This window comes from Apium graveolens, chromosome 3, assembly GCF_009905375.1.
Source record: "Apium graveolens cultivar Ventura chromosome 3, ASM990537v1, whole genome shotgun sequence".
In the NCBI taxonomy this organism is placed as follows: domain Eukaryota; kingdom Viridiplantae; phylum Streptophyta; class Magnoliopsida; order Apiales; family Apiaceae; genus Apium; species Apium graveolens.
In genome coordinates, this window is record NC_133649.1 from 182,629,496 (window position 1) to 182,654,920 (window position 25,425).

The window sequence follows — 25,425 nt, forward strand, 5'->3', positions numbered from 1 at the left end:
GTTGCTTTCTTTCCTTTAAATTTCAAAGTCTACAAAAACTTCTGTGACTCTTGGCTTCCAGCTTGGACTATCACATCAGAAGTAGTTGTCAGAATTTGATCATCAGTATTTGAAGTATTAGCATTTGTGATCAACAAAGGAACATCCTGATCTGTTGGCTTCTTTCCTTCCTTATTCCTCCCTTGCATAGCAGATCTATCAGAGTTCTAGCTACCAAACATTCTCTGATGAGAACTTGTCTGTTGAGTGGGAATTCTGCTCAGCTGCTTCCCTTGACTTTGACCTCTACTCTTTTCAGAGTTTCCCTGGTCATCTCCATGATCATCCTTTTTCTTCAGTGTTTAGCTTGGTGAGCATTTGGACTTAACTACCTTCTCCCCCTTTTTGGCATCATCTGTCAGGAGTAGAGAAAGAAGGAGTTCCACTGAAGATTGGATCTTATTTAACTGAGTCTGTTGAGCAGCTTGATTGTGTAATACCTCATCCAGTTGGGCCCGCTGCTTGGCTTGAACAAGCTTAATAGCATCCACTTTTTCTTGAATTGGTCTGATAAACCTCTTCTTGTCTAGATCTTGCATCATGACTAGCTTATCAGTTGTTTCCTGAAGGTTATTAATCTTTGCATGAGTCTTTAAGTGTTGACCTTGTAGAGTTCTTGTAATGAGAGCAGTGACCTTTAGTTGATGCTTAAAGTCAGAACTTGTCAACAACTCATCAGCTTTTGAAACATGTTCTGTCAGAACATGTGGGCTGGGAATAAAATCAGTCATTCCATTTATGCATCCATTCAGCCCCTCTAAAGGTTTCCTCTCATGGAATTGGAGCAACCTCTTCCTCAAACTGGAATAATGCCTCCTTTCCTGTAGGCACTGGAGTGTTTACTAGAGCTGACTCTCCAGAACTTTCTAGAATCTCCTCATCTTCAGATAACACCAAGGTGTGTGTGGCTGTAGGAGGCTCTGAAGCAGTTGCAGCTTTGTCTAAATTCTGATCTTAGTTCCAAGATCAAGAATTGGTGTTGTTGGTATCTCAGCCTGTAAAATTGGAGAAGTAACCGGAGTTGGCTGTTTTATAGGTGGAGCTTCCAGATATAGAACAATAGGTATATTCAAATTATGAATATCTATTTCAGGACTTGTCTCTTGTTCTTCAACATCATCTGTATCTTTGATTGGAGAGTGAGGTGGAGAAATCACAGATTCTTGTACAGGTTCTGATATGTGGACTTCAGAAATTTCAGATTCCTGAATCAGAACTTCTTCAGTTGCTGGCAGGGCTTCAATCATAATAGATTCTGATGAGATCAGAGATTCCTGATCCCCTTCCTCAGCATTTTCAGCATCCTTAAATTGAGTTTGTGCAATATGCACACCTGCTCTCACCTTCCTCAATTTTGAATTTCTAGATGGAGGGGTGACATGATCTGTATCAGAATATGAAGACCTCTTTCTTTTCTGAATGCCAGAAGCTTCAGCTGCTTTCTCCTTTTGAAGAGTTGACTCTTCAGCTTCTTCTGTCAAAGGTTCTGATGCAGGAACCTGGACCTGTTCTTCCTCATCTGATTTATCTCTCAGAATCAGCCTTCTCTTTCTCCTTGGTGGAGATTGAGGAATAGATTTAGCTCTTGAGGTTTTGGGTCTGGAGGATGTGTCAGATTTACAACTAGCACCTTTTGAGAAGTACCAGAGGTTGGTTTGGTTTTGGATTTGGGTCTGGACTGTGAAGTGCTAACAACATGTGCTGATGTTGATGGTTGTGAGGTAGACTGTGGTTGTTGAGTAGTGGATGGTTGTGATGGTGCTACATCAGGGAATATGGCTGTGTAAGTGTCTGGGATAGTGTTGACTAAGAACTTTTTGACATATTGGGGTATTTGGAGAGGTCTTAGTACTTCCTTCTTGTTATCAGCAGATAACAAGTCAGTAAATGCCCTTTTATGTAACTTAAAAGGTTCCATTAGGTCACTAAACACTTGTGGCTTATCAGGACAACAATAACTATAAATTAATTGACAGAACCTAGCAAAATATACTACATTTGCATCTTCCTTCATTCTGTCACCAATATAGCCTAACACACAAGATGCATAATCAAAATGAGTCTGATTAAAAAGTGCATACCCTATTTGTTGACTCATGATTGGAATGGTATCAAAATTGGAGCATTTGTTAGCAAAAGTCTTTGTGATGTAATCAAAGAAGAAGCTCCATTCCCTCCTGATGTAAGGCCTCTTCAACTATCCTAGCTTGGACAAGCTTTTCTCATATCCCAAGTTTGCCATCATATTTAGTAGAACGGATTCTCCAAGTGCTGAGTTGTAAGTGCAATTTTCAGGCAGATGAAGAGCCTGCCTCACTGTAGTAACAGTTACCATATACTCTTCTTCTCCTGATGAAAAGATGATGCTTGGACATCCATTTTCACCTCCATCATCATAGATTCCAGTCTTCTAGAACTCCAACACTTGTTTACCAGAGATTGCTTGAGGTTGGGTCAGAGCATACCAAATCTCACTGTGAGCCAAGAAATCCTGAACAAAGTGAAGTTCTGAAGGAGCTTCATCCTTGTTCAAGATAACAGAGTAGTTGTTGGGGACAAACTTAGCTCCATTAATAATAACATCCTTTGGTGCCATTTCTGTTAAAAAATCAAGTGAAAATTTTGTGTTTGCAAAGTGTTTGATAAAATGCCTGTAAGAGAACGTCAGAAAATAAGAGAGTAAGAAAATAAGAGAGAGAGAGAGAGAATAGAGTAAAAGAGGAGGTAAAAGATTGTTTAATCTTTTATCTATGATATTTATACTCTGCACATGGTAACATCTCTTTTGAATTAGAACCGACAGTTTTTACACTTGGCAGCGTGTAATCAGTCAAAACATAAATAGTGGGCACGGTAAATATGTAGTAATTATTGCACACATGCACATACCAAAACCAATACGCAATTATTTTTCTGAGAAATATAACCATTACAGTAAATACCAAAAATAAGTCAAGTAAATAAATAATGCCACGTAAGCATCAGGATTTGCATCAGAACTTGATTATTATCAGAATTTAACGGTCATCAGAACATGGCTTCTGTACTCAAAAAGTGAATGACTGTTTCTATGTTTCTTCACACAAATACTGACTGGTTTCTTCAGAGTTTAATCATCAGAACATAATCAGAACTTGTCCTCAGAATTAATGCAAATAATACTTAACTGTTTATCAAAAAAAAAAACTTAATCACCACAGTAATTTTCATCATTCATATGGAGTGATAGTGTGTGTATGTGCAAATGGTCAGATAAAGATTAAAGTCTGATAAACTTCAGTATATCTTAGAAATAAGGCATAACTAAGAAAAATGCTTAAAATCTATCTTGAATTGTGAAGTCCATTGTAGAATAAAGTTATGCAAGAATCCACTTCAACTGTTTGTGCTTATTTTATGCATCTTTTGAAATTCTTTTGACAAGGGCATCTCAGTGTAAATGAGTTACAACTGCCATCAGAATTACTGCTGTTATCAGAATATTTTTCCAGTAATCAGAGAATGTGAAAAGTCACCAAGAAAAATTAATTTGCTTTTCTAATGCATATAACTTAATACCAGCAATGCACCTGGATCTTTCCTTTCACATAAATTACTCTAGATCTCAAAGGAGTACCTGATTTCAATTTTTTCTTTTCTTTTATTTTCTTCAGATAAGTGAGGCTTATCAAGCATGTAGTTCATCCTTAAGATTTACTGACATCGGAATTTGACAGATAAGAAGCAATAATCTAGTTTGTGACTTAGTAATAAGATACATGAAGTAAATTTGACTAAGATCAAAATCAAAATTTGCTTGTGTTATTGATTTTCACATAAATAACTAATTCAAACATGGGATACATAGTTTGTTAAAGACTACTAAGTCAGCATCTAACAAGATAATCCTCATTGGATTGAATAGTCACATAACATTCAAAACACTTTCAGAGTTTATAGAATCACATCAGATAATAAGAAGTGTTTAATATGTTACAATTTAAGCACATATTACATTTAGATAAGAAAATCTGTAAATACTGATCATAAAGTCTGATGTATGAGAACAAAAACTAAACAGATTTTGAGAAAGAACCTGAAACCATTCTAAGTTCATTTACCTGTCTTGTAAAAGTAGCTTCACATAGTGGTTTTGTGAAGATATTTGCTAGTTGTTGATCTGTTGGAACAAAATGCAATTCCACTGTATCTTCCATCACATGTTCCCTTATGAAATGGTCCCTTATACTGATGTGCTTTGTCATTGAGTTTTAAACTGGATTTCCTATCATAGCAATAGCACTTTGATTATCACACTAAATAGGTATTTTAGAAAATTCTAACCCATAGTCCAGTAACTGATTCTTCATCCAAAAAATCTGTGCACAACAGCTTCCTGCAATAATATATTCTGCTTCTGCAGTTGATGTGGAAATTGATTTCTGTTTCTTGCTAAACTAAGAAACCAATCTGCCTCCAAGAAATTGGCAGCTTCCACTAGTGCTTTTCCTGCCTATTTTACATCATGCAAAATCTGTATCTGAGTAACCTATTAGCTTAAAATATGATTCCCTACAATACCACAATCCTAGATCAGCTGTACCCTTGAGGTACTTGAAAATTCTTTTCACAACTATTAGATGAGGTTCTCTTGGATCAGCCTGAAATCTTGCACAAAGACAGGTAGTACACATGATATCTGGTCTACTTGCAGTTAAATAGAGTAAAGAGCCAATCATACCTCTGTAGTTAGTAATATCTATTGATGCTCCAATATCTTTATCTAACTTGGTAGCAGTGGCCATTGGAGTTGATGCAGTAGAACTGTCTTGCATTCCAAATTTCTTGAGTAGAAATCTGGTGTACTTGGATTGACTGATAAAAGTACCTTCTTCAGTTTGTTTGACTTGAAGTCCCAGAAAATAACTCAACTCTCCCATCACACTCATTTGATATCTTGACTGCATTAACTTGGAAAATATTTCACAAAGTTTTGTATTTGTAGAGCCAAAGATGATATCATCAACATATATCTGTACCAAAAGTAAGTCCTTTCCATGGTTGAGGTAGAATAAAGTCTTGTCAATTATGCCTCTATGAAATCCACTTTCCAGAAGGAATTGAGCCAGAGTCTCATACCATGCTCTATTAGCTTGCTTAAGGCCATAAAGTGCTTTGTCAAGCCTGTAGACATGATTTGGAAATTTTGGATTTACAAAGCCTGGAGGTTGTTCAACATATACCTCTTTTTCCAATTCTCCATTGAGAAAAGCACTTTTCACATCCATTTGAAAGACTTTAAACTTCTTGTGAGCAGCATAAGCCAAAAAGATTCTTATGGCTTCCAATATAGCAACTGGAGCAAATGTTTCATCATAGTCAATACCCTCATATTGAGAGTAACCTTTAGCAACCAGCCTTGCTTTGTTTCTTGTAATTATGCCATCACTGTCAGTTTTATTTCTGAACACCCATTGTGTACCAACAATTGATCTGTCCTTTGGTCTTGGTACTAGGGTCTAGACTTTATTTCTTTTAAATTCATTTAACTCTTCCTGCATTGCTTGCACCCAATCAGCATCTTGAAGAGCTTCTTCCACTTTCTTTGGTTCAGTCTGAGATAGAAAGGAATGATAGGGACATTCATTTATTGTTGTTGTTCTAGTTCTGACACCTGCTTCAGGATCTCCAATTATTAAGTCAGGTGTGTGTGGTTTAGTCCACTTTCTTGCAGATGGAAGTTGATCTCTAGAACTGGATCCTCCCCCATGATCCATGTTGTCTCCATCAGCATTTTCTGATGCTCTCCCTGAAGTTATGCTCTCTGAGATTCCAGAATTTGAGTTGGATCCTTCAGGAATTGAAGAATTAGAGTTTCCAGAATTATCAGAATTTGGCTCATCAAAACTTGATGAATCAGAACTTGAAGAGCCAATGACTGGTTCTGATGCTTCTTGAGAGTCTTGAGATGTGGTATGATCATCAGCTTGCTCCCCCTGAACAGGTGCATTTTCCTTTGAAACAGTTACTACAGTTTCAATGACATAAGAGTTTAAGCCGTCAGAACTTACCAGATCAGGATTTAGGTCATGAGAATTTACAGAATCAGAATTTACATCTTCATTTTCAAATCTCAGCTGATCATGATCATTGAAATCTTCAAGTCCAATAATTTTTTTATCATCAAAAAATACATTAATAGATTCCATGAAAACCCTTGTTCTTAAATTATAGACTCCGAAGGCTTTTGTGGAAAGTGGATATCCAACAAAAATTCCTTCATCAGCTCTTAGATCAAATTTTGACAGCTATTCCGGATGAGTCTTAAGAACAAAACACTTGCATCCAAATACATGAAAGTATTTCAGATTTGGCTTCTTTTTCTTCACCATCTCATATGGTGTTTTCCATGCTTGATTATGAGTGTAGCATTCTGTGTAAAACAAGCAGTCTACACAGCTTCAGCCCAAAAATAGGTTGGTAGCTTTGCTTCATCAAGCATAGTCCGTGTAGCTTCAATCAAAGTCCTGTTCTTTCTTTCTACAACTCCATTCTGCTATGGAGTTCCAGGTGCAGAAAATTCCTGCTTTATTCCTTGCTCTTTGCAGAACTCTTCCATGATTGAATTCTTGAACTCAGTGCCATTATCACTTCTTATTATTTTAACAGAATCTTTGACTAACTTATCCAGCTATCTGACATAATCAGTTAGAGTAGATGCAGTTTCATTCTTCTTGTGCAAGAAATACACCCAAGTGTATCTTGTGAACTCATCCACTATAACCATAGCATATTTCTTCTTTGCAATAGACATGACATTGACTGGACCAAATAGATCAACATGCAGTAAGTAATAAGGCTCAAGAATTGAGGATTCAGTTTTGCTCTTGAATGAAGATTTTCTTTGTTTTGCCTTTTGACATGAGTCACAAAGACCATCAGGAGCAAATATTGATTTTGACAGTCCTCTCACAAGATCTTTCTTTACTAGCTCATTTATGTTGTTGAAATTTAAATGAGAGAGTCTCTTGTGCCAATTCCAGCTTTCTTCAATTGATGCTCTACTTAAAAGACGGGTTGCCGAACCATTAGAATTTGTTAAAAGTCTGGCTTCATATATGTTACCATGTCTGTAACCTTTCAGAACCACTTTGGCTGTAGAATTACTTACAACTTCACAATGTTCTTCAAAGAAATCCACATGGCAGATTGTGTTTAAGTCCTGAGACAAGAGCTACTATTTCAATTATGACATTCACAAGATTGATATTGCCATATCCCAGAGTCTTTCCCATGTTGCCATCTCCATAAGAAACTCCTGGGCCAACTTTCTCCACAAAATCTGATAGCAGGGCTTTATTTCCAGTCATATGTCGTGAACATCCACTGTCCAGAACCAGGATGTTTTTCCTGTTGCCCTACAATCACAAAGACCACTATTGATTAGTTTTAAGGACCCAGACTTGCTTGGATCCTTTGGCCTTGTTAAGTTTGTTAGCATTTGCAGCGGATTTAGTTTCAGTGTTTATGCTAACATGCATTTTATCAGACTTTATATCAGACTTTGCATCATAATTTACACTAGAAGGAATTACACTAATTTTCTTTTAAGAAGGTTTTATTTCATAATAATCATAGTACAAACTATGATATTCCTTACAAGTATAAATAGAATGCCATAAACTACCATAATGAAAACAAGGATTTTGTGGTTTAAACCTAACAGACTAACTCTTAACTCCTGATCTAGGAGGTAAAGAGTTTATATCTTTATTTTACCTGCAAAAAGAAGCAAGATGGTTAGAGTTTCCACAATTATAGGATTTCTTTCTAGGAGCACTAGGAACAGGCATATAATTATTAATTTTATTCACACCTTCCTTTCCATTCCTAGCTTCCTTTACCTTGTTCACATTTTTAACCTCTTTCAGCTTATACTTAAGCTGCTTCTTTGTCATTAAGCTAATGTTTACCAAAGCTGGTTATCCTGTTTTAATTTGTTAGAAGTTGACTTTTATTTGACTTCTTTTTAGAGTCTTTCATCTCTTCAGAATCAGACACAACAGTTTTTGCAACAAATTTAACAGGATTTACCTTTGGCTTTTCAGTCTGTTTGATAGCAATTGGCTTAATTGGCAAAGTCCCTTTCTCACTTTTACCATCTTTATAACCTAACCCCTCTTTCCAGTTTCCACTACTTAGAATATTCTGAGTTGTTCTGCCTGAGTTAGTCCAAGTCCTGATGATTTCTCTTTCTTTTTTTAATTCAGTTTTTAGATAATCATTTTGTTTAAGCAATTCATTCTTAACATATACAACATTATCTCTCTATGTATGAATAATGTTCATCTTGACTAACTCTTCTTCAAGATAGCTATTTCTATTTTTATACTTTAGATTTTCAGATTTTAATCTTTCATTCTCTAAAGTCTAATCTCTATAGCTAATATAAATGTTTTTTAGAAATAATCTCAACTCAGTAATATCTTCTATATCAAAAGAAAGAGTTTATAGAGGTACCTCTAGTTCAGCAGCATCAGAACTGCTATCAGCATTTGCCATTAAGGCATAGTTCACCTCTTCTTCAGATTTTGAAGTGTCTGCCCAGTTTTTCTTCTTTGTGATAAGTGCCTGGCCTTTATCACCTTTTCCTTTCTTGTAATCAGGAGAGATGTGACCTCTTTCACCACAATTGTAGCATTTGACATTTGAGTTGTCTCCTCTTTCAGACTTTCCTCCTTTGCCTTCAGTCTTTCTGAACCCTTTCTTGTCAGAACTTCCACCTTTCCTGGAAAACTTCTTACCCTTTCTGAATTTCTTGTAGGCTATCTTTGTGATACCCTTCACCATAAGAGCACACAGTTGCATCATCTCTGCATCAACATCCACTTCAGATAAATTTTTAGGTTCTCAATCATCATCAGAATCTGATGACTCCGAATTAGACTGTATGATGAGAGCCTTTCCTTTTGCCTTCCTAGAGATAATTGGCTTTTCTTCAGTCTTTAAAGCAACTGTCTTAGACTTCCCTCCATGCCTCTTCTTTCTTTGCTCCATCTCAAGTTCATGAGTCTTGAGCATCCCATATATTTCATCAAAAGACATATCAGGAAGTTCATAGTTGTCTCTTATTGTAGTAGCTTTCAAATCCCACTTTTCAGGAAGAGCTAGTAGGAATTTCAGATTTGAATCTTCTGGATCATATTCCTTATCCACTAGTGACAGATCATTCAACAGCTTTGTGAATCTGACATATGTATCAGTTAGTGACTCATCAGATTTTGAGTCAAAGTGCTCATACTCATGTGTGAGTATTGTTTTCCTGTTCTTTTTGATGGCATTGGTTCCTTGACATCTCACTTCCATGCATCCTAGATTTCTTTTGTAGTCTTGTATCCAATCACCCTGTTTGACATGACATTGTCAAGTGCACTATGAAGCAAGTGTCTTACTTTTGCATCCTTGCCTAGTGAAGAGATGTCTTCAGTGGTGAGTTCTCTCTTTTCTTTGGGAATCATCTTCTGTGGCTCATTCCCAACTGCAACAGAAAGCTTTGTGGGCTTGTGTGGACCATCATAAATTCTGTCTAAATATTCTGGATCTGTAGCTTCCAGAAACATGGCCATCTTCACACTTCATACAGGGTACTCAGACACCCTGAGCATAAGAACCCTGATGGTTTCATATCTATTAGTGTTTTGAATGGGTTGAACCTGTGCAGGTTCTTGAGAGTCTTGTGTTTTTGATTGATCATACATGATTGATTGTTTGTTTGGATCTTAACTATTTGTAAGCTTAACAGATTGGCTCTGATACCACTTGTTAGGCCTCAATGATACTATAGAAGGGGGTTGAATATAATATCTACAATCAATTTGATTATAAACACAAGAATATAACAAAAAACAAGTTTACTCAATATATCAAACTCTGTTACAGTAGGTTTAATCTACTCTTTCAGTGATGTATGACATCACTAAGAGCTGCTAGGGTTACAATGAATAATATTCTCGTGAATGATAACACGCATAGTGTAAACCCTAATCTGTGTTTATATATCCTAATTGATATGATATGTTCTATTTTCTAAAATACATCAATCAAAGATTATCTACTGTAGTCCTTTAGTTGTACAACTCTCCAAGCATATCTTCTTTTGTTTAATCCAGATCCTCTGCTGTAAATCTGCCGCTTTTCATCCCTGAAGTGTATCCGCACTTAAGTTCTGATGTAAGTCCTGATGGCTTAAGTTCTGATAACTTCATGTCTTCAGTAAGTTCTGATTTCCAGTTAAGTTCTGATAGTAAGTTCTGAAACTAAACAAATCAGATTAAACATGACATCATAAATATATCTAACACTATTTTTATCAGAAACAGATAATTTTTCTGATTTTAGGAGCGTTCGTTTCATTTAAAACGGAAAACGGTTCAGTTAACATCCAATTAATAAGAATAATTCAATTATTAATCAAAATAATTTATTATTCGAATTATTTAAATATTAATTATGTTTTTAAATAATTAGTTAAGAAAAATCAGAATAAAATTTTTTTTACCATAATTTTTCGAATTTAAATGAATTTAAAAAAATATATTTAAATAAACTGATTAATTATCAAAATAATTAATCAATTTAAATAATAAGTAAATAAATAAATAATTATTGAATTTTGGAAAATAATTCAAATTTATTTATAAATTTAATTATTTAATTATTTAATTAATTAATCAATTTATTGAAATTAAATAAAATGATTTTTTTGAATTTATAAAAATAAAATCCAAAAACAGTTTTTCAGAAAAGTAATTAGGTTTGAATGGACAAAAACTGGGTACAAACCGGATCTATAATCGAGTTACCAAGAACAACCCGGGTCATGAAGAACACGATCGAAAATTGCCCAGAATCCGGCGACCGGCCAGGATTTCGGCCAACAACGTACCATTTGGTACAGTTTTTGATCCCAAATCATTCCAAATCATTTCCCCAATCTATTTCAAGCAACGAAATCTCAAAATCATTATTGGAATCAATTCTTCGATCAAAACCCAACAATTTCCGCCCAAACATCATTTTGGCTGATTTGTACATGAAACCTTGATATTAATAGCTTAAATTAAAGCTTATAATATATATAATCAAACCCCTAACAGTCTATATACCTCAGATCATCCTATAATAAAAAACGATCATATCAAAATTTAGCATAAACCTAGAAATCGAATTAGACTATCTAGCAATTGTTTGATGAAGTTGATAGCATAAATTGACTATACACACTCATATGAAGCTATATAAAAAAATCAAATTAATCAAATAACCCTAAAATCAAAAAGCCCTAATTTCAGTGAAGAACCCTAAAATTAAAATTGAAAATCCGTGAATCTAAGCATGAAATTGATGGCATAAACTAATAGAACAGATCAAAACCTTCATTTTGAGTACTTAGATTATAGTAATTGATGCTCAGAAGCTCCCAAGATCACTGATTGATTCTTGACCCGAATTCAAAACCTTAACCTCAATTTCAGAGAAAATTCTTATTTTTCTGAATTTTTAATGATTTTTATATAATTAATTAATAAAAATTAATCTATTTATAATTACAAAATTATACCCATAATTATTATTTATGCCTTAATTATATCTCTTAATAAAATTAATTGGCCCTAATTAATAATTTATGCGGAATAAATTTTAAATTTTTAATTTCAAATAATTATAAAATATATGCCAAAATTTCTCAAAAATTGTGAATAATACAAAAATGTAAAGATATAAAATATTTGAAAGTGACGTGATTTTATAAAAATAAAAATATGATTTTTGTGGGGGTTTTGAGCACCCGTAGGGGCCCGAAAAATTCATTTTTCATGAAACGAGATATTTTCTAAATTAACTGGATGTTTGGAAAATCAATACGGTATACGCCATATTAGGAAAAATAAGGTCAATTGCTCTATATGAAATAATATATATTAAAATGAAGTCTGAATAGTATAACTTTTAATATAACAACATTTAACACGTAATAAAATACCCGAAAATTACCCTGAACCACACGAAACACATACAACACATAACATCTAATATTTTATGATCAACACTTAATTATTAAGATAATAAAGCACATAAGAATCTCTAAATATCTTACAAAAAAGTCAGAATTTCTCAGCCGTTACATCATCCCAATATACTGGTGACCGACATTTGCGTCCATATAGAGCTTCATAGGGAGACATTCTGATACTGGCGTGATAACTGTTATTGTAAGCAAATTCTACTAAAGGCTAATGCTCATCCCAATTTCCTATAAAGTCGATGGCACAAACACGTAACATATCTTTCATAGTCTGAATCGTTCTTTTGCTTTGACTGTTAGTTTGTGGATGATAAGTTACACTCATGTTCAACTTGGTTCCCAAACATTCTTGAAAACTTCTCCAGAACCTTGAATTAAATCATGGATCTCGGTCAGATATAATAGACACCAGGACTCCATGATGAATTACTATTTTCTTCAAGTACATTTGAACTAACTTTTCCAATGAGAATATTTCAGTAATAAGAATAAAATGAGCTGACTTGGTTAGTCTTTCCACTATAACCCAAATAGCGTCGTGGTTCGCTTTTATCCTTGGTAATGAGACTATAAAATCCATAGCAATATGCTCCCATTTCCACTCTGGAATCTCTAACGGTTGTAAAAACCCACTTGGCCTTTGATGCTCCATATTAGATATTGAGTACAAGACCGAGGGGGTGAATGTGTTTTCTTTATTTTTAGCCTTTTTAAAACTTGTTTGGTAATGGTGAACAAAGCAGTTTATGATTGTAGAGATACTATGTTAGCAGAATCAAAATAACAAGCACAACAAACACAATATTTCAAAACTCACTTAGTTTGTATTAATTAAGTTTGTCTTGCTACAAATTCCCGATTCTTAAAAATATGAGAACTCGACTTCTTTTTTGAGAGAGTACAAGAAAATTTAGATTTGTTTTGTTACATCTAAAACAAAGGACCAATGTTTACTTTATAGATTAGTAAACACGGGTTTACACATCATGCAATAAGATGTACTAAACCCTTTTCTAAGCTATCTCTAATTCTTTCTATTTTTGGCTCAGTAAATCTTTGCAAATCTTGTAGGTTAGTGACCATCCTTTGTCAGTTAATCTTGGCCCTTGATCTTGCACTCTTCAAGCTGCTTTTGTAGACTTTCCAATATAAGTGAATAAATCATTTGTTGATTGATAATCTTAAATCTTTAACTTGTCTGTATTACTGTATTTGAGGTTCATGTCGAAATCTTCAGTTTGTTCTATAGAGAAGTGACATCTCAATAAGTATAATGACTTATCGAGATCTCTGAGTTCTCTATAAGTGTATTTGGATTGTCGAGGTCTCTGAGTTTTTTATAAGTACTTGACTTGTCGAGGTCTCTAGATCTCTACATGTAGAATTTGACTTGTCGATATCTCAGAGATCTCTATATATATTTTGACTTGTCGATATCTCTGAGATCTCTGGTGAGAAATTGACCTGTCGATATCTCCAATCTTCATATCTTCATTTTGACTTGTCGATATCTTTGAGTTCTCAACATGCAAGAATGACTTGTTGATATCTCCAATATTTATATCTTCATTTTGACTTGTCGACATCTCTGAATTCTCTACATGCAAAAATGACTTGTCGATATCTCCAATCTTCACATCTTCATTTTGACTTATCGATATCTCTGAGACTTCTCTATAAGCCATTTTGGACTTCTCAATAAGCCATTCTAGAGTTCTCGAATGACTTCTTCATATAACTTGATCTGTGACTTATCGATATCTTGACTTAGAACATTTTTCATAAAACAAATTTATTCAACTCCAAGCTTCTACATCTTTACTCTGAGGCATGATCTTTGCTTGATCTTCTTCCAGAGTTTATTCTTAGGCTTGAAACTATTTACAACAAAATACTGCAGTCTAATCTTCCAACATTTTTACAGACTCAAGAAATAGAATACATAATACAGATTTAGACCATCATACAACTAAATCTCAGGGTTGTCAATGTGACTTAGTCTTGTTAGTATATAGGCATGTCTTGCACAACAATATCCCCCAATTTGTGAGAAGATTGCTTATCACAAATTCATGCCTGATAACAAGACTAACCCTAAGTTAAAAATTATTACATAAAATGGCAGATTAACAAATACATATTTTATACATCAGTGATTACATAATAATTAGAGCCATCAAACAAATTTCTTATTGCCTAATTATTTTCTAATGAGGTCTTTTAGATTTACAAGCACTTGAAGTTCCTCTATAATTTTAGTCCCTCCTAGAGCTTCTACAAGCTTGAGCCATTCATCCAATGAGTATCCATTTAAGTAATCAACTTTGAATCTTATGAATCTGCCAACTTCTATATTCAAAAACAATTCCATCTTGTGATATTCTACTAAACCCCTTTACCTTGAGTTCATTAGATCTCTGCTCAAATATTTCTATCTCCTTTGTATATTTTCTGTCCCTTTCCACTTTTTCAGCCTTCAAACTTGCATGCCTTTCATCCCTTTCCCTCAACCTTTCAGACATCACATCCTTCCACATTATTGTACTTGTGTCCTTATCATTCATCATGCTGATCACCCTCTTCAGTTCTGTAGTTGAGAAATTTTCCATTAATATCCTGCCAAGAAAAATGAAGGAGCCATCTTGATAGTAGATTCTGACTTCTGCTAGTGATACAACCCAAACTCTGACAATTTCTTCAGCCAATTGTTGGAAAAAGTCTTCATTTGTGACACACATGTTTAGAGGAAGAAAGTCAGTTTGATTGAAACAATTCTAGATGACCCCAACACCATCTTACATTTTCTTTGATTTTATTGCAACAGACTTGAAGTGAGTTATGGTTGTAGGCTTGAATGAAGGTAGGTTTGTTATTTTCTTTAGTGTGATATGGCTAGATGTGATTGGTATTTTGAGTAGGGCATTTGCAGTTTGCTTGTACAAGAATTTTGGCTTTTCAGGTAGGTTTGGATGAGATAGTGTTTGGCTAGGCTTGGTGGTTTGAGTTTGTGAGATTTGGATTTATAGGACATTTTTCTTGACATCTTCTTCTCCGCCCTTTTTCCTCCTGCATTCATCTCCCCTTTTTCTATCATCCCTCTTCTTTTTATCCTGCTTCTTCTCTTCTACTTTGCTGCCATTTGCTTTAGAAGATTAACTTGGATTTGAGCCAGAAAGTTTTTGTTCATCATTCTTCTGCTCATCATCATCCTTGTCATCTTTTGTGTTGAATTGAGTGGTTGGCAACATGGTTTCAGCCTTTTTGAAGGTATCTTCCAGCATCCTGATCATCTCTTCATCTTCAGTTTTTTTGTTCATTTTTGTTTTGAGATTAGTCTCCAATGTCATAATCAATCTTGTATTTCCCCTTACATAATTTTTAGGAACTGTGAAGTATCTGGATTGTTTGATTTGTGTCCAGATGTAGGCCACCCCTTGCTTGTGTAGGATTTTATACATCACAGAAGCATGGTAAAATATTTTCTTGATATAAAATCCATATAATACGCATACAAATCGTGAATAAATCGAGGGATCAATTACTAACATTTAATAGCGATCCAAGAACGATGAACGGAGATCCCTAGCAGCTGCTCCTCAATTGTGAAGCACTCCACCGGTATCCACCAAGAGATCAAAATAATATAGGGATGAAGAGGTTGAAAGAATTAGTTGCCTCCCTCTTTTTCTACTTTAGAATTAGGGTTTTATTTTGGGTCGAGGCAAATAGGGTTTATAATACTGTATTTATAGGCAAAATTTTCAGCTAAAAATTTTCCCATAAAATATTATTATTATTAACCCTTTAATTTATTATTCTTATTAACCAATTAACTAATAATTAAAACACCTTTTAATCATTAATCCCTTTTCTAAACACTTTAGAAAAATAATTCTCTCACTTGATTTAATTTCCAAAATTAAATTCGTAATTAATAATATTAAGAACTTTTCTTAATTAATTTATAATTAATTAAATCTCATTTAATCAATTATTAAATTTGCTAATTAATTATTTATTTTATAAATAAATAATTACCAGCCATTATTAATTAATTCCTCCACCATTAAATCATTCTCTTTTATGGTGTGACCCTGTAGGTTCGATATTAAGCCGGTAGTAGAAATAAATAATAATAAAACTATTTTTATCATTATTTATATAAATTCTCTAATTTATTAAATATGATTAATTAATAAATTAATCATGTTTATTCTACATCGTGAGGGATACTTCTCAGCATATTGCGACTATCCGAATAATACGAATTCACTACTTAGAATACCATGAACCTATTCAGTGAATAGGTACCGTACAATCAATTCCTTCTACCCTACAATGTCACGATTAAATACAAGGCATGGAACTTGTGTCAAGCCTATTTTATTTAATCATATGCTTTCCCATTCACTATGCTTAGTTCTAATTAATGTAAATTAGAAACTCCTTTCTAATTTCATTCACTCTAGCCAGAGATTCCTGAACTAGCATAAGTGGATCAACATTGAACATTCTCTTCCTTCAATGGAAGGGGTAGATCCTTTATTGATCATACACTATCTTCGTGTACAAATTCCTATACCCAGTAGAGCCCTTATAATTGTCCCTGGAGATTAAGAACTAAACCAAAGCATAGTTCAGTGTACACAAGATGACTATGATGACCTCAAGTCTAAGGATACTTGTACAACTATCACTATGTGAACAACTGCTGACACGTGAGTGAACTCCAACAGTTGTTCAGTTGTGTGAGTCATGTTCAGTTAACTTATTCTATAATAAGCACCTACATACTAGCTATAGTGTCACCACACAAATGTCTATGAGAACAGATAGCCTTTATAATGAAGCAAGCATAGTATGTACCGATCTTTGCGGATTATTAATTACCGGTTAGTAATCCTACGACCAGGAACTATTTAAGTTTAGAGTGATCATCTTTTAGGTCTCATTATTATGATCTCATCACAATCCATAAAAAGCTTTACTCTAAACGGTGGTATATCTTATTTAAACACTTAAAATAGATAAAGCCCGCAATGAAAACAAAACAAGTCTTTTATTAATATCAACGAAATCAAAACAGATTACATAAAAGTTATTCCTAAATCCTCATACATGATTGGACTTAGGACACATCTCTTTCAATCTCCCACTTGTACTAAAGCCAATCACTCTGGTATCTAATACCCATCTTGTCTTTATGACGATCAAAGTGACTTTGAGAAAGTGGCTTTGTTAAAGGGTCTGCTATGTTGTTATGTGTGTCAACTCTCTTGATGTTGACATCTCCTCTTTCAACAATCTCCCTAATCAGATGAAAGCGCCGTAGGACATGTTTGGAATTTTTATGAGACCTAGGTTCCTTGGCTTGTGCTATTGCTATGTTGTTATCACAATACAACACAATAGGCTCTTCAATGCTAGGAACAACTCCCAACTCAGAAACAAATTTCCTCGTCCAAACAGCCTCTTTTGTAGCCTCACTTGCAGCTATATATTCTGCTTCCACTGTGGAGTCAGCCGTTGTAGACTGTTTGGAACTCTTCCAACTAATCGCACCACCATTCAGAGTAAACACGTACCCTGACATAGATTTGCTATCATCACTTTCTGATTGAAAACTAGAGTCAGTATAACCCTCTATTTTCAACTCAGATTCACCACCAAAAACAAGAAAAATGTCCTTAGTCCTTCGCAAGTACTTAAGGATGTTCTTCACTACTTTCCAGTGGTCTTCACCTGGATTGGACTGATATCTGCTCGTCACACTAATTGAATAAGCAACATCAGGCCTAGTACACAACATCGCATACATGATAGATCCTATTGCTGAAGCATAAGGAATCTTACTCATATGCTCTCTTTCCTCAGGTGTCTTAGGAGACATCTTTCCGGAAAGGGACACTCCATGGCTCATTGGTACGAGACCTCTTTTGGAGTTTTCCATGATAAACCTTTTAAGCACTTTCTGGATGTATGTACCCTGGGTAAGACCTATCATTCTTCTAGATCTATCTCTATAGATCTTCATACCGAGAATGTAGGATGATTCTCCCAAGTCCTTCATGGTGAAGTTCTTCGATAGCCATACTTTGACTAATTGCAGCATCGGTATATCATTTCTTATAAGAAGTATATCATCCACATACAATACAAGAAATGTTATCGCGCTCCCACTAACCTTCTTGTAGACACATGGTTCATCTATATTTTTGATAAAACCAAACTCTTTGATTGTCTCATCAAAACGGATGTTCCATCTATGAGAAGCTTGCCTTAAACCATATATGGTTCGCAGCAGCTTACACACTAGGTGTTCATTTCCCTTGGAAAGAAAACCCTCTCGCTGTGTCATATACACTTCCTCTTCAAGTTCACCATTGAGGAAGGCCGTTTTCTTGTCCATTTGCCAGATCTCATAGTCGTAGTAAGCAGCAATCACAAGCAAAATCTGAATTGATTTTAACAGGGCTACAGGCGAAAAAGTTTCATCAAAGTCAATCCCTTGCCTTTGTTTGAATCCTTTTTCCACGAGCCTGGCCTTATAGGTCTCCACCTGGCCATCTGCTCCAATCTTTCTTTTGTATACCCACTTGCACCCAATATGCTTAACACCTTCAGGCGCCTCAACCAGAGTCCATACTTGGTTGGTATACATAGATTCCATTTCGGATTTTATGGCACTATGCCATTTCTTTGAGTCAACACTACTCATAGCCTCATTATAGGTCACAGGGTCGTCATCATCAATGATTTACAACTCATTGTCATTCTCAATGACAAGGCCATAATACCTCTCAGGTTGGCGAGACACTCTCCCTGACCTACGAATAGGCTGTTCCACAGAAGGTTGTTCAGTCTGAATAGGTGTTTCCACTTGATCCGCAGTAGTTTGTGCTTCTTGAACTTCATCAAGTTCAATTTTGCTCCCATTGTTTCTTTCAAGGATAAACTGCTTTTCCAAGAAGGTAGCATGTATGAAGACAAACACCCGATAATCGGTGTAAAAGTAATACCCTAAAGTCTCTTTAGGATATCCCACAAAATTACATTTTACGGATCGAGATTCCGGCTTATCTGGGTCAACTTTCTTGACATAAGCTGGACATCCCCAAATCTTAACTTGTTTAAGACTCGGTTTCCTTTCTTTCCATATCTCATATGGATTTTAAGGAACAGATTTGGAAGGCACATTATTCAGTATATATGCTGAGGTTTCCAATGCATAACCCCACAGGAATACTGGAAGATTCGCATAGCTCATCATGGACCGAACCATATCTAACAAAGTTCGATTTCTCCTTTCAGATACCCCATTCAACTATGGAGTATATGGAGGAGTCCACTGGGAGACTATACCATTTTCTTTGAGATAATCTAGAAACTCTCCATTCAAGTATTCACCACCTCGATCTGATCGAAGAGTTATAATACTATGTTTGGTTTTTTTCTCCACTTCATACTTATATTCTTTGAACTTTTCAAAGGCTTCAGACTTGTGTTTCATCAAATATATCTAGATCGATCATCTATAAAAGTAATGAAGTATGAAAATCCAGCCATGGATTGCGTAGACATTGGTTCACATACATCTGTGTGTACCAATCCTAGCAAATCTGCAGTCCTCTCTCCATGTCCACTAAATAGAGATTTGGTCATTTTACCCAATAGACAAGACTCGCATGTAGGATATGATTCAAAATCAAAGGGGTCAAGTAACCCTTCCTTATGCAATGTCCGCAGTCTATTTTCACTAATATGACCAAGTCTGTAGTGCCACAAGAAAGTGAGATTTTCATCATCCCTTTTTCTTTTATTAGTTTGTTCAATCTGAAGTAAATTATGCTCTACGTCACATACATACAGACCATTATTTAAAGTACCACGTCCATACAGAACATTATCTCTAAGAATAGAACATTCATTATACCTTTTGATTCTAATTCAATGCACACATCTCTATGTAATAGACAACTATTTCTTATTTCGAAATCAAAGCCCTCGGCTGTAGCACGAAACGACAATGATTTAAAAATAAGAACTACTTTCTACCATGTTGGAAGGCTTTGACCGACACAAGCCCGTTGTGTCATTGGCCAATTACTACTTGATATTATTTAATTTTAGAGGGATTATATTATGTTACAATCATAATCATATTATAAAGAGATTCTTCCTTTTAAATTAAATATTTCAAATCAATAATCGATAATCAGATGATTCCCAAATCGGGGGGAGCATTGTCAAGAGGCGTCACTTAATACCCCTTTCTTACAGACAGAAATCTGCTTTTGACAGAATCATCCTTTCCCTCAATATTGAAAATTCATATTTAATTACGTGTTTCATAAACACAAGAATCTCATGATTGTATTCATAATATTATTGTTAAGGCAAGAAACGATTCCTATTCTATATTTTGTAGAGCACGCCTTATATTGATTTAAGTTCACCTAAATCTATCATCGCATGGTAAACATAGGCATATATCTCATATATAAAAATAAATAAACGTAAAGGCACGCATGTTAAATCATGTAGCATATTACTCTAAGCATTACACATCTCTATGTACCACCTGAAGCATTTAAAAGGTAATTAAAACTATTAAAACATGCTTTAAAACACTTTCGGGAATATAAACAGTTCAAAAATTTTTATATAAAAAATATTTGACCACTCCATTAGATCCGTCTCAGAAAAACGAATCCAACGATATATTGCACGCACAAAACGGAGTTACGAAACTCCCAGAAATCAAATTAAAAAAAACAGATGGGCTGTAACGCATTACAGAAACGCGTTACAAACCTTGTAACGCATTCCCGTAATGCGTTACAACCCTTTTAAGCCATTAAAAGGTGTAACGCATTTCGTGAATGCGCCACAGGGTGTAACGCATTCCCGAAATGCGCGACACCCCCGCCGCCGCCTTCCTGCGCCTGTCAGCTTTACACCGAACGCCGTGCCCCCTTTTCTTTATTCCAGCAGCAAACAAATATATATATATATATATATATATATATATATTATATAAATACATATATTTAATTACGAATCTTAATTAAAATAACTTCAAAAAATCATAATAATTAATCCATACATCAGAAAATAAGGAAAAAAATACCCAGACGGTCTACAACACTTGTAGAACCCAGATCTACAGTCAAAACAATTTTGAGAAACAATTTCTAATCAATCATAATTAATCCATGATATACCTTGCAAAAATCATAATAAATTCATTCAAGATCATAAAATTCTGAAATTTTTATCACAGATCTATATGCATACAACCTAAGCTCTAATACCATTTTAGGATTTTATACATCACAGAAGCATGGTAAAATATTTTCTTGATATAAAATCCATATAATACGCATACAAATCGTGAATAAATCGAGGGATCGATTACTAACCTTTAATAGCGATCCAAGAACGATGAACGGAGATCCCTAGCAGCTGCTCCTCAATTGTGAAGCACTCCACCGGTATCCACCAAGAGATCAAAATAATAGAGGGAGGAAGAGGTTGAGAGAATTAGTTGCCTCCCACTTTTTCTACTTTAGAATTAGGGTTTTATTTTGGGTTGAGGCAAATAGGGTTTATAATAGTATATTTATAGGCAAAATTTTCAGCTGAAAATTTTCCCATAAAATATTATTATTATTAACCCTTTAATTGATTATTCTTATTAACCAATTAACTAATAATTAAAACACCTTTTAATCATTAATCCCTTTTCTAAACACTTTAGAAAAATAATTCTCTCACTTGATTTAATTTCCAAAATTAAATTCTTAATTAATAATATTAAGAACTTTTCTTAATTAATTTAGAATTAATTAAATATCATTTAATCAATTATTAAATTTTCTAATTAATTATTTATTTCACAAATAAATAATTACCAGCCATTATTAATTAATTCCTCCACCATTAAATCATTCTCTTTTATGGTGTGACCCTGTAGGTTCGATATTAAGCCGGTAGTAGAAATAAATAATAATAAAACTATTTTATCATTATTTATATAAATTCTCTAATTTATTAAATATGATTAATTAATAAATTAATCATGTTTATTCTACATCGTGACGGGTACTTCTCAGCATATCGCGACTATCCGGATAATACGAATTCACTGCTTAGAATACCAATACCTATTCAGTGAATAGTTACCGTACAATCAATTCCTTTTACCCTACAATATCACGATTAATACAAGGCATGGAACTTGTGTCAAGCCTATCTTATTTTATCATATGCTTTCCCATTCACTATGCTTAGTTCTAATTAATGTAAATTAGAAACTCCTTTCTAATTTCATTCACTCTGGCCAGAGATTCCTGAACTAGCATAAGTGGATCAGCATTGAACATTCTCTTCCTTCACTGGAAGGGGTAGATCCTTTATTGATCATACATTATCTTCGTGTTCAAATTCCTATACCCAGTAGAGCCCTTATAATTGTCCTTGGAGACTAAGAACTAAACCAAAGCATAGTTCAGTGTATACAAGATGACTATGATGACCTCAAGTCTAAGGATACTTGTACAACTATCACTATGTGAACAACTGCTGACACGTGAGTGAACTCCATCAATTGTTCAGCTGTGTGAGTCATGTTCAGTGAACTTATTCTATAATAAACACCTATATACTAGCTATAGTGTCACCACACAAATTTCTATGAGAACAGACAGCCTTCATAATGAACAAAGCATTGTATGTACCGATCTTTGCGGATTATTAATTACCAGTTAGTAATCCTACGACCAGGAACTATTTAAGTTGAGAGTTATCATCTTTTAGGTCTCATTATTATGATCTTATCACAATCCATAAAAAGCTTTACTCTAAACTGTGGTATATCTTATTTAAACACTTAAAATAGATAAAGCCCGTAATAAAACCAAAACAAGTCTTTTATTAATATCAATGAAATCAAAACAGATTACATAAAAGTTATTCCTAAATCCTATACATGATTGGACTTAGGACACATCTCTTTTAGCTTGGATGTACATAGGCTTCTGGAAAAGCAGTTATCTGAGCTTTATTGAGTTCATTTAGCAGTTGGGTTGTAGGATTTCATACATCACGGAAGCATGGTAAAACAATTTTCTTGATATAAAATCCAAATAAAGGCATAAAAATCATGATTAAATCATAAGGGATCGTTTCTAACCTTTAAAAATGATCCAAGAACGACGAGCGGAGATCCCTAGCAGCTGCTCTTCAAGTGTGAAGCACTCCACCGGTAACCACCAAGAGATCAATGTGATGGAGGAGGAAGGTGTGGGAGAATTAGGGTTTTCTTAACTTTTTTAGGTTGAGGCAAAATAAGGTTTTATAATAGTATATTTATAGGCAAAATTTTCAGCTGAAAATTTTCCCATAAAATATTATTATTATTAACCCTTTATTCTTATTAACCAATTAACTAATAATTAAAACACCTTTAAATTATTAATCCTTTTTCTAAACACTTTAGAAATAATTCTCTCACTTGATTTAATTTCCAAAATTAAATTCTTAATTAATAATATTAAGAGCTTTTCTTAATTAATATATAATTAATTAAATCTCATTTAATCAATTATTAAATTTGCTAATTAATTATTTATTTCACAAATAAATAATTACCAGCCGTTATTAATTAATTCCTCCACCATTAAATCATTCTTTTTTATGGTGTGACCATGTAGGTTCAATATTAAGCCGGTAGTAGAAATAAATAATAATAAAACTATTTTATCATTATTTATATAAATTCTCTAATTTATTAAATATGATTAATTAATTAATCATATTTATTCTACATCGTGAGGGATACTTCTCAGCATATCGCGACTATCCGGATAATACGAATTCACTGCTTTAGAATACCAAGAACCCATTCAGTGAATAGTTACCGTACAATCAATTCCTTTTGCTCTGCAATGTCATGATTAAATACAAGGCATGGAACTTGTGTCAAGCCTATCTTATTTAATCATTTGCTTTCCCATTCACTATGCTTAGTTCTATTTAATGTAAATTAGAAATTCCTTTCTAATTTTATTCACTCTGGCCAGAGATTCCTGAACTAGCATAAGTGGATCAGCATTGAATATTCTCTTCATTCACTGGAAGGGGTAGATCATTTATTGATCATACACTATCTTCGTGTACAAATTCCTATACCCAGTAGAGCCCTTATATTTATCCCTGGTGACTAAGAACTAAACCAAAGCATAGTTCAGTGTACACAAGATGACTATGATGACCTCAAGTCTAAGGATACTTGTACAACTATCACTATGTGAATAACTGCTGACACGTGAGTGAACTCCATCAGTTGTTCAGCCGTGTGAGTCATGTTCAGTGAACTTATTCTATAATAAGCACCTACATACTAGCTATAGTGTCACCACACAAATGTCTATGAGAACAGACATCCTTCATAATGAAGCAAGCATAGTATGTACCAATCTTTGCAGATTACTAATTACCAGTTAGTAATCCTATGACCAGGAAATATTTAAGTTCAAAGTTGTCATCTTTTAGGTCTCATTATTATCATCTCATCATAATCTATAAAAAGCTTTACTCTAAACTATGGTATATCTTATTTAAACACTTAAATTGATAAAGCCCGTAATAAAACCAAAACAAGTCTTTTATTAATATCAATGAAATCAAAACAGATTACATAATAATTATTCCTAAATCATCATACATGATTGGACTTAGGACACATCTCTTTCAATCTCCCACTTGACTAAAGCTAATCACTCTGGTATCTAATACCCATCTTGTCTTTATGACGATCAAAGTGACTTTGAGAAAGTGGCTTTGTTAAAGGGTCTGCTATGTTGTTATGTGTGTCAACTCTCTCGACGTTGACATCTCCTCTTTCAACAATCTCCCTAATCAGATGAAAGCGTCGCGGGACATGTTTGGAATTTTTATGAGACCTAGGTTCCTTGGCTTGTGCTATTGCTGCGTTGTTATCACAATACAACACAATAGGCTCTTCAACGCTAGGAACAACTCCCAATTCAGAAACAAATTTCCTCATCCAAACGGCTTCTTTTGCAGCCTCACTTGCAGCTATATATTCTGCTTCCGCTGTGGAGTCAGCCGTTGTAGACTGTTTGGAACTCTTCCAACTAATCGCACCACCATTCAGAGTAAACACGTACCCTGACATGGATTTCTATCATCACTTTCTGATTGAAAACTAGAGTCAGTATAACCCTCAATTTTCAACTCAGATTCACCACCAAAAAAAAGAAAAATGTCCTTAGTCCTTCGCAAGTACTTAAGGATGT